This window comes from Phymastichus coffea, unplaced genomic scaffold (assembly GCF_024137745.1).
Source record: "Phymastichus coffea isolate CEN01 unplaced genomic scaffold, Cenicafe_Pcof_1.1 PCOF00012, whole genome shotgun sequence".
In the NCBI taxonomy this organism is placed as follows: Eukaryota; Metazoa; Arthropoda; class Insecta; order Hymenoptera; family Eulophidae; genus Phymastichus; species Phymastichus coffea.
In genome coordinates, this window is record NW_026706823.1 from 2,243,731 (window position 1) to 2,253,435 (window position 9,705).

General features: G+C 35.8%; 1 long non-coding RNA gene across 1 annotated transcript; it reads left to right on the plus strand.

Annotated features, from left to right (window-relative positions):
• Window positions 1-1,400: 1,400 nt before the first annotated feature.
• LOC131672784 (uncharacterized) lies at window positions 1,401-1,861 on the plus strand. Its single transcript, XR_009302661.1, has 3 exons — window positions 1,401-1,432; window positions 1,515-1,633; window positions 1,741-1,861. It is a non-coding gene; the product is annotated as an uncharacterized LOC131672784 (long non-coding RNA).
• The last annotated feature ends 7,844 nt before the right edge of the window (window positions 1,862-9,705 follow it).

Here is a 9,705-nt window from a genome sequence, read left to right on the forward strand (position 1 = left end):
TCAACTCACACACTTCAACTCAGTGAGCTAGTACCCCTCTGAGTTGATGCCCCTCTAGTTTACCTACTATCTTGGCTGTTGAACAACACAGTTCTGCAAACATTCAAGAAAAATCTGAGATAGAATTGCCATCTTCAGCAAGTGCTGTAGTAACTGATCAAAGTCAATCTTCTGACCCAATAGTGTCTGATGGTAGCTTGGGGTTTGTTTCTGAAAACCAAGAAAAAATTTTGAAAGAAGAAAGGTTAAAAAGAATCTTGGATGAAAATTATCTCAAAAACGACAGCAACAAAATTTGGAAACAGTAGTTCAGGGAAGTTATGAAAGAAGTATAGAAAAAATAAATGATGTTTTTCAATCTGACTTACCTGTGAGCCAAATAACTGAATTGCAAAGAGATAGTCAAGTTCTAAGTCAAATAATTAACAATCTACGCATGGCATACAACAATCAATCCACCACTTCTGGAAAAATCAAGATTTTAACCTTGTTGCCTGTAGAACTCACTTATAGAGAAATCAGAAAGTATATCTGATGTTCTAGATACATGATAACAAAAGCTAATCACATTAGGGAAACACATGGTGAGTTAATATTGAGATAAATAAGCTTTAGCGATAAGATTTACAAGCCGGCTGATATAAATTGTTTTCCAAATTTCCGATAATTCCTAAAACATTTTAAAAATTTAATTATCATATAAGTGAATTTATAAAACTCATTTAAACTCATCAAATTCGCTCAATTACAATATTTATTCTAATAATGTTTGTATTTTCCGTTCTCCATTCATAATATCTTATTTGTATTGTCTCAGAATTATTTGAAATAATAAAAGTACTCATCTTGGTACTATTTTCTGATTTATAATTATTTATATTCCAATTGATAAGGTCTATAAATTTCAGGTATACTAGCCGACCCACTTAGAAAAAAGTTTTCTTTTTACTCTGAAGAGCTTGTAGAATCCATAGGAAGTTATTACAAAGATGATAAGAATAGCCGAGCTTGTGCTGATATCAAAGAATATATTGTTGTCATGAACGAAAAGACGAAAGTGAAAGAAAAATTACAGAAGAGATTGTTTTTTTTCAGTCTCAGAGATTTGTACCATAATTATCTAGACGATCATGCGGACGAATTAGAAAAAGTTCCCAGTTTGTCATATTTTGCTGAGCTACGACCAGACGAATGCTGTTTTGCTGGTGCTCCTGGTACACATTCCGTTTGTATTTGCATGGAACATCAGAATGTAAAATTGAAAGCAACAGCAATATCATTGTCATTGGATTACAGAGAATTATTAGATGTTTGTGTTTGTTCAGTAGATAACGAAAACTGTATGTTGAAAAACTGCTCTGAATGTCCCGGGGAAAAAGCCATTCAGGACTTTTTGCAAACTAAAAACCTTGTAAAAAAATGGCTACATCAGGTACTTAACTTGGTCATCCGTTCATTTTACAAGTAATAATGATGAAACAAATAGCAATACTCGCGTAACACTTATTCAAAAGGTCGAGGATGTCAAAGTATTCTATGAAGGGTTTGTGAAAGATGTTTTGAAATTAAAAGAACATCATTATGTCAATGAAACTCAGAAATATTGCTTCGCATTCATGAAGAATAATTTGAAGTATAACATAATACAAAAATAAGTTTATTTTTTTAGCTTCACATATTTTTGCGAAGCTTCTTTAATGAATGAAAAAAAATTACTGACAATTCTCATCATTTTTACAGGAATCATTTTACAAATATTTGTCATCATGAAGATGACTTTGGAATCAAAGTAGAATCCAATAATTTCTTTGCCCCTAGCCACGGTAAAGGACCTTGTGATGGAATCGGAGCTGTAGCGAAACGCTTTGTCAGGGATGCATCTTTGTGATTGACAGTAGAAAAGCAAATTTTGCATGCACGTGATATGTTCCTGTAATGGAAAAAATTAAGTAAGGCATTATTTATAAAACCGCTTTTTCGTACAATAGACTTTCGTAAAACTGAATATTATTCCATTTTTTGTAAGGTTTCTAGTTAGCAGTAATGAATGTGAACGTCGACAAGAAAGGTTCCAGAAACGATTTGATAGAGCACAAACTGTCAAAAATACTAGAGGATATCTTTACATGAAACCGATTAATAAGGACAGTGCCGAGTTTAAAGTTACAACTCTGTCTGACGAGAGTACGCCTGAAAGTATAAGTAAAAACTGAACATGTAGAAAAATAGATATTTTTTATCATTTAGCATAAACTAATATGATTTATTGCGCTTCATTTTTGTTCTTCTTCAAAAAGTAATTCAACCTGAATTCTGATATAACTTTGAATTTTCGCGCTACTTGTGAGCTCCACCAATCACAATACTGGATGTTGGTGAATCATCATTTCTTAGGGTAGGAATATGTATTTATAGAAGATGCACACAATTTGGCCCTTATTCTTAATATAATATTATCATAATCTTAATTACAATAGTAAATCGTAGATAATTATTCAAGATACCCGAAATTAATGATTTTGCAAAATCACATAAGTCAACAAGGAAGCAAAAGTCCACCGTTGTTATTATAGGACTATATTCTATAATACTAGAGCTGCTTAGAAAAATCTTGTTTGATGAAAAGGATGATGTTCGTATTTTTTAAATGTACTTTCAAAATAGCAATATTTTGCTATTTTCGGAATAATAACAAACTTTGAATACGCATATCTTTGGTCCTAATTAAGCTAGCGAGATGGACGGTATCGCAAATTAAAGCTCTTTTAAAGGCAAACAAAAAAATATCTTGTAATTTTTCAAAAAATGTCAAACTGACGGAACTACGAACCCGTGAATATGATTCAAAATAAAGCAATTATAAGTGCAATGAACCAGTGGGCATATCCAGCAGAGTGTATTTTCAGGTTTTGGACGGCCATTTTTTCAAAAGTAAATAAAAAGACCAATCGAATGAGAGGTCGCCCATCCTGATATCTTCAAAACTCACGGAGTTATAAGTCTTCAAGAATGGCCAAAAAAAGCTCATTTTTTCACCTATTTATATATATATATTTCGGTATATATATATTTAAAAAACAACTCAGATAGCAAAAGTCCTCTTGTTGCATGTACTACCATAGAAAAAATCGCCTCCAAGATCGGTTGACCCACCTGCGCAGCTTTTTTAAAAAATCTGTTGGACAGACCTATATATATATATATATATATATTTTAAGAACAATTAAAATCCATCTCACTATCAATATTCACGTCTAACTGATTGTTTCTGAAATTGCTACTCCACGTTTCTTCCTCATTTACTGCTAATAGTTTTCTATACATGAAATGTAGAAATACGATATTATATGTCAATGATAATATAATAAGTACAAGGATAGCATCGTATCCCATCCTTACATTGCAATGAATTTTTCTATATCGTGGGAAGCTCCATGATTTCTTTTACACTTAATCCTTTTTGAAATATTCGTTAAAGAAGTGAATTGATCAGTCATACCGCTTTTAAAAAAACGTCCAAGAGCTTATTTAACATGTTGTTCTTGCGAGCATATTCGATCGTTTGCTCCTGTATAAACGATGCTACAACTCATTTGCATTCTCAACAAAATATACCACTGATAGAGGCAATTTTTCAGGCAATGTACGAGGGGGGGTCAATAAGTCTTTACAAAATCTAAGAGATGGGGCTCGTCACGCTTAAATTATGATGTTTTTGGCAAGTAATACAACTAACTAGATGTCGTACGAAGTTTCAGCTCAATTCATTAAGTCGTTTTTTGTGAGCGTTGGTTGAATAAAAAGTTATTGGTTTATTTGAAAAATGGAAAAAAAAGAGTTTCGAGCGGAGTAGTATAGCAATGTATGTTCCAGCACACCTGCGGGGGGTCTGTGACCCTTTGACCCCACCTAGCTTAACCCTTTGGCCCCCCTGGCTTAACCCTTTCATGTTAATAATAATTATTATTGTTAACAATTATTATTAACAATATTCGTGGGGGGTCCCTTGGTTTAACCCTTTGGTTCTCTGGCCTCTATCCCTTCCATGTTAATTATTATTATTAATGTTAATAATTGTTTATAATTTTTAAGGAAGGTTTCTAGGGCTCCTAGTCCCTAGGGCTCCTAGTCCCTAGGGACCCTATACCTAGTGCTTTCAGTCTAATTAAATTTAAATTTTTTTTTTTTTTTAAGTTATAAATATATATTATTAACAATTTACTTGCTACATTAAGAATGAAACGAATATAGAAAATAGCGACGATTTTTTGAAAAAAATGAAAAGACAGACCGGAGAATCGAACCGGAGTCCTCTGGGTTGGCAGGCTAGCGTTCTACCACTAGAGCTAATGCCACATGTACCTTAGGGGATGCATATTGTGTATATTAGCTACACACGCATACATTTGGTATAGGGCCCGAGCGTGCGGAGGAGGAGGGGAGCGCATGCTGTCTATAGTTCTGGCCTGATGGGGATGCGCTACTATAGTAGTAAACGTATGCTCTCTCTTTCTTTCTCTTTCTCTCTCTCTCTCTCTCCCACGCTCTAGCTAAGCGTGGACCACTGTGCGCGGAGGGGAGCGTATGCTGTCTATAGTCAATACGTGCTCTTTCCACGAAGGGAACTGTTTTCGTGAGAATGCTAGAGACTACGAATGCAGTCGCTCGACTGACAAATCCATGAGATGTTCCTCATAAACATCTCTGCTAGGAGAGAACCTTATTCCCATCCATTCACCCTTTCTTACAATCGTTATAAGTATTTTACTATTTAAATAAGCACACATTTATTATTTATTTAATATTTATTATTTTCAATTATACATTGAATAGAGTACACTTTGTCTATAATCTTTATGTTCAGTGTCTGACATAGCTATTTTTAAATATTCAGTTGAATTTTTATATGAATTATAGTCATCTGTAAATCTTTCGACTGTGTCGATCCCTTTTGATTTTGCTTGTTTTTGTCTTTCCATCATCCAATCGTGTATCTTTTGTGTATTTACTGCAGCACATACGAGGTGTGATCAAAAAGTAAGGTGAATTTTGAAATTTAGCGGGCTACGTCCGTTCGATCTTCGACTTCTTTATTTGGTTATGTCGGTACACTCGTCTAGAACATACGTTCCAAATTTCAGCTTTGTAGTATGTTTGGTTTGTTTGTAAGAGGCATCAAGGTTAGAAGTGTTTTGCGTGCTCCACGATTTGCTGCTGTCTAAAAACATGGATCAAAGAGTTTGCATTAAATTTTGTGTGAAAAATGGAATCAAATGTTCCAAAACATTTGAAATGCTGAAAGTGGCATACGGTGAGTCTACTTTAAGCCAAAAAAATGTTTACAAGTGGTATACACTCTTCCAAGAAGGCCGAGAAGACACCGACGACGAACCTCGTTCTGGACGCCCCAGCACATCAACAACTGATGAGAATGTTGAAGAAGTGAAGAAAATAGTGTTGGGAAATCGTCGAATTACCATTAGAGAAATTGCTGATGATATTGGCATCTCATTTGGTTCATGCCAATCAATTTTGACGAGTGTTTTAGACATGAGACGTGTGTCAGCGAAGTTTGTTCCGAAATTGCTCAATTTCGACCAAAAGAAACGTCGCATGAGCATCGCCCAAGAGCTACTGAATGACGTCAACGATGATCCAGATTTACTCAACAGGGTTATAACAGGTGACGAAACATGGGTATACGGTTATGACGTCGAGACTAAAACTCAATCGTCCCAGTGGAGGCATTCTGGATCACCAAGACCAAAAAAAGCACGCCAAGTTCAATCAAATGTAAAGGTTTTGTTTACAGTTTTCTTTGACTGCAGGGGCGTGGTGCATCATGAATTCTTGCCACAGGATGGAACAGTAAATAAGGAATATTACCAGCAAGTTATGCGCAATTTGCGCGAAGCAATCCGCCAGAAACGTCCGAATTTGTGGAAAAATAAAAATTGGCTTTTGCACCATGATAACGCCCCTGCTCACACATCGTTGCTTGTGCGCGAATTTTTGGCTAAAACCAACACAGTAACGATGCCACAGGCACCGTATTCCCCAGATATGGCCCCCTCTGACTTCTTCTTGTTCCCAAAACTGAAGAGGCCCATGAAAGGACGGCGTTTTGCCACGATTGAGGAGATAAAGACGGCATCGAAGGATGAACTAAACAAGATCACAAAAAATGATTTTTTGAATTGCTTTGAGGATTGGAAAAAGCGTTGGCACAAGTGTATTATATCCGAGGGGGATTACTTTGAAGGAGATAAAATAAAAATTGATGAATAAATAAATATTTTTTGAGAAAAATAAAAATTCACCTTCCTTTTTGATCACACCTCGTACTATATTCTCGCGATTTTGACTATAATATACGGCATGATGGTTTAAATTTAAGACTTAAATCTTCCAATCCCGGACATCTCATTTCAGTTTCGATATCTAAAATATTTCTGTAATTAAAAAAAAAAAAAACTAATTAAATTCGAATTTAGAATTTTGTACTATTGTATATTATTTGAACCTACTTTTCAGGAATAATTTTTTTGAGCCATTGCTTCTTTTGTAATCCTTTCACATAAATATTTCTACAATTATGTAAATGACTGCGTATAGTACAATTTCAAAAATTATATGGTAAAATACCATTTCTTCATAATATACCTATAAAATTGATTATATTAAATATTTCAAATAAAATCAATGTTAATTAACGATAATAAAAATAAATACCATGATGATGTAATTCCAACCACTTATTAACACTTTGATATTCAATAGGCAGTTTGAGCCAATGATATGGAGGTTTAAAAAGTAGTACTGTAGGTGAAGTATTAGAACATACTGGTAAATAGGCAAACTCCTTACAAATAAAAGTATTATTAAGACTCTGAATGCCTTGAATATCTAAAATATAGTCCATCTTAGAGTATAAATCTCATTATTCTCTATGATATGTGAGCTGAATCGTATCTCAAAGTAATAATGACTATATTTTTATTTTGAAGATCTATACAGGGTGTCCCATTTTAACATACGCACCAAGATAACCCCAAAACTATGAGAGCTAGCGAAAAATGTTTTGAATAAAAGTTACTCGTCTCCGAGGGGGACATATTATGGTGACCTTGACTTTGACCTTGAGGGTCATTTTCAAGGTCATTCAAAGGTCAACTTTGTTTTTTCAAATAGGAACCCCTATTTTCGACCCCGGATTCGGAAAGAGCGGAAAATTCTACGTTTAGATGACCTATCATGCGTGGGATCCGGGAGACCCGCCAAGGTCATTTGAAGGTCAACTTTGTTTTTTCAAATAGGAATCCCTAATTTTAACCCCGGATTCGAAAAGTACAAAAAATCCTAAATATTTTATGTAATGAATTAATTCAACTTTCCATGGCCATTTAAACGTCAAATTAATGGCAAATTACTTTACTCAGAACAGTTTCATGTTTTCATATGAGAAATAAAGTATGCGTAAATTTTAGAACACACTAAATTTATTCAACTTTTTATGTACAGAGTTTAACAAAAAAATATTAGTCATTAGTAGTAATAATCAACAGTATTAGTCAATCTGATGAGGAATAACTCGATAATAACAATAATAATGATCTGGCAATAAGTTGGTGATGAATGATGCGCACGCACAATTACATGAGATGTTCAATAGGTCCCCCATTGTTTGCTAAGCATGTTTCCAAACGCCGATGATAATTATTGAGAACGTTTGTAAGTATTTCAGGCGTAACAGCTGCACAAGCTCTTCTCACTCCATCCATCATATCTAATCTAGTGGTAGGTGCATCCTTGTAAACAGCGTCCTTGCAATATCCCCAGAAATAGCTGTCTAGTGGATTCAGGTCAGGAGACCTAGGTGGCCAGGGAACTGGACCACCTCGACCTATCCAATGGTCACGTAATTGAGCATTCAAAAATTCTCTAACGTTTACAGCAAAGTGAGCTGGAGCACCATCTTGTTGTAGCCACATGAGCTGCCGAACATTCAGTGGGATGTCCTCCAAGTATTCAGGTAGATGATTCTCCAGAAAATCAAGATACGCTTGGCCGTTGACATTGCCATCAAAAAAATGGGGACCAATAATATGCCCGTTGAATATTCCCACCCAAACATTAAGACTCCAACGGTGTTGATTTATCACTTGACGATGCCAATGAGGATTGACAGGTGACCAATAATGACAATTATGTCTATTGAGTTTACCGTCACTTTTGAAGGTAGCTTCATCGCTAAAACAAACATTCCAAAAGAAATTGGGATCCTCGTCCAGTTGATTAAGAGCCCACCTACAGTAATTCATTCTGAGTAAATAATTATTTTCATTGAGTTCTTGGTGCAGGATGATGTGGTATGGATGGTAACCCACGGATCTTAACATCCGATGAGCAGTAGTACGAGGTACGCCCAACCGACGATCGATTTCTCTTGTACTGATGTGAGGATTCACATGAACCATTGCTAACACAGCAAGAAGTCTTGGATCATTGTTGTTCACATTTCTGTTTCCACCTCTCTGTCGATGAAGATCATTCATACGGCAACGTCTTTCGATATTTCTGATTTGGCTGTCATTAGGATGGCGCTGGTTCGGAAAACGTTCAGCATAGAGCCGAGCAGCAGCTCGGTAGTTCCGGCGACATGCACCAAGTACTAACAATACTTCAACGACTTCATTTTCTGAATAATTGGTCATTCTGTGAAGAAATATCAAAGACGTAATGCATATTTGAAAGATAACACTAACCACAAGAGTGGTAATAATTTGTTAATACTTACATGAAAAACGCTCAACGACTTTTTCAACAGTTGTTAAAAAAATGCTTACTATTAATAATCACTCATCTCAACACTAAATTCCTCACTCCGTTCAAAACAAAAATCGACGTTTTTATTCAAAAACTTACTTTTACCTCTAAATGAGCATAAAGAATTGAATACACGTTACATCACGACGTTGACAGAACGGACAACCTTCCATACTTCCCGAATCCGGGGTCGAGAATAGCGATTCCTATGAAAAATAGTTAACCTTCACATGTTCTTGAGTGATCAACCACAAGTTACACCTTGCCTGAACGTAGAATTTTTTGTTGTTTCCGAATCCGTGATAAAAAAAGTAGGGTACTCCAGGAAAAAACAAAGTTGTGCTTCAAATGACCTTGGCGGGTCTCCCGGACCCCACGCATGATAGGTCATCTAAACGTAGAATTTTCCGCTCTTTCCGAATCCGGGGTCGAAAATAGGGGTTCCTATTTGAAAAAACAAAGTTGACCTTCAAATGACCTTGGCGCGTCTCCCGGACCCCACGCATGATAGGTCATCTAAACGTAGAATTTTCCGCTCATTCCGAATCCGGGGTCGAAAATAGGGGTTCCTATTTGAAAAAACAAAGTTGACCTTCAAATGACCTTGATAATGACCCTCGAGGTCAAAGTCAAGGTCACCATAATATGTCCCCCTCGGAGACGAGTAACTTTTATTCGAAACATTTTTCGCTAGCTCTCATAGTTTTTGGGTTATCTTGGTGCGTAAGTTAAAATGGGACACCCTGTATATAAAACCTTTAATACTAAATTAATAAGTTAGATGGTGCTACAGTCGGTTCACCCCCACTCTTTCGTTTGAGCTAACCCTTCCATATACTGCCTACAGCGCCCACACTTTGTAGGCAGCGCCCTTAGTTT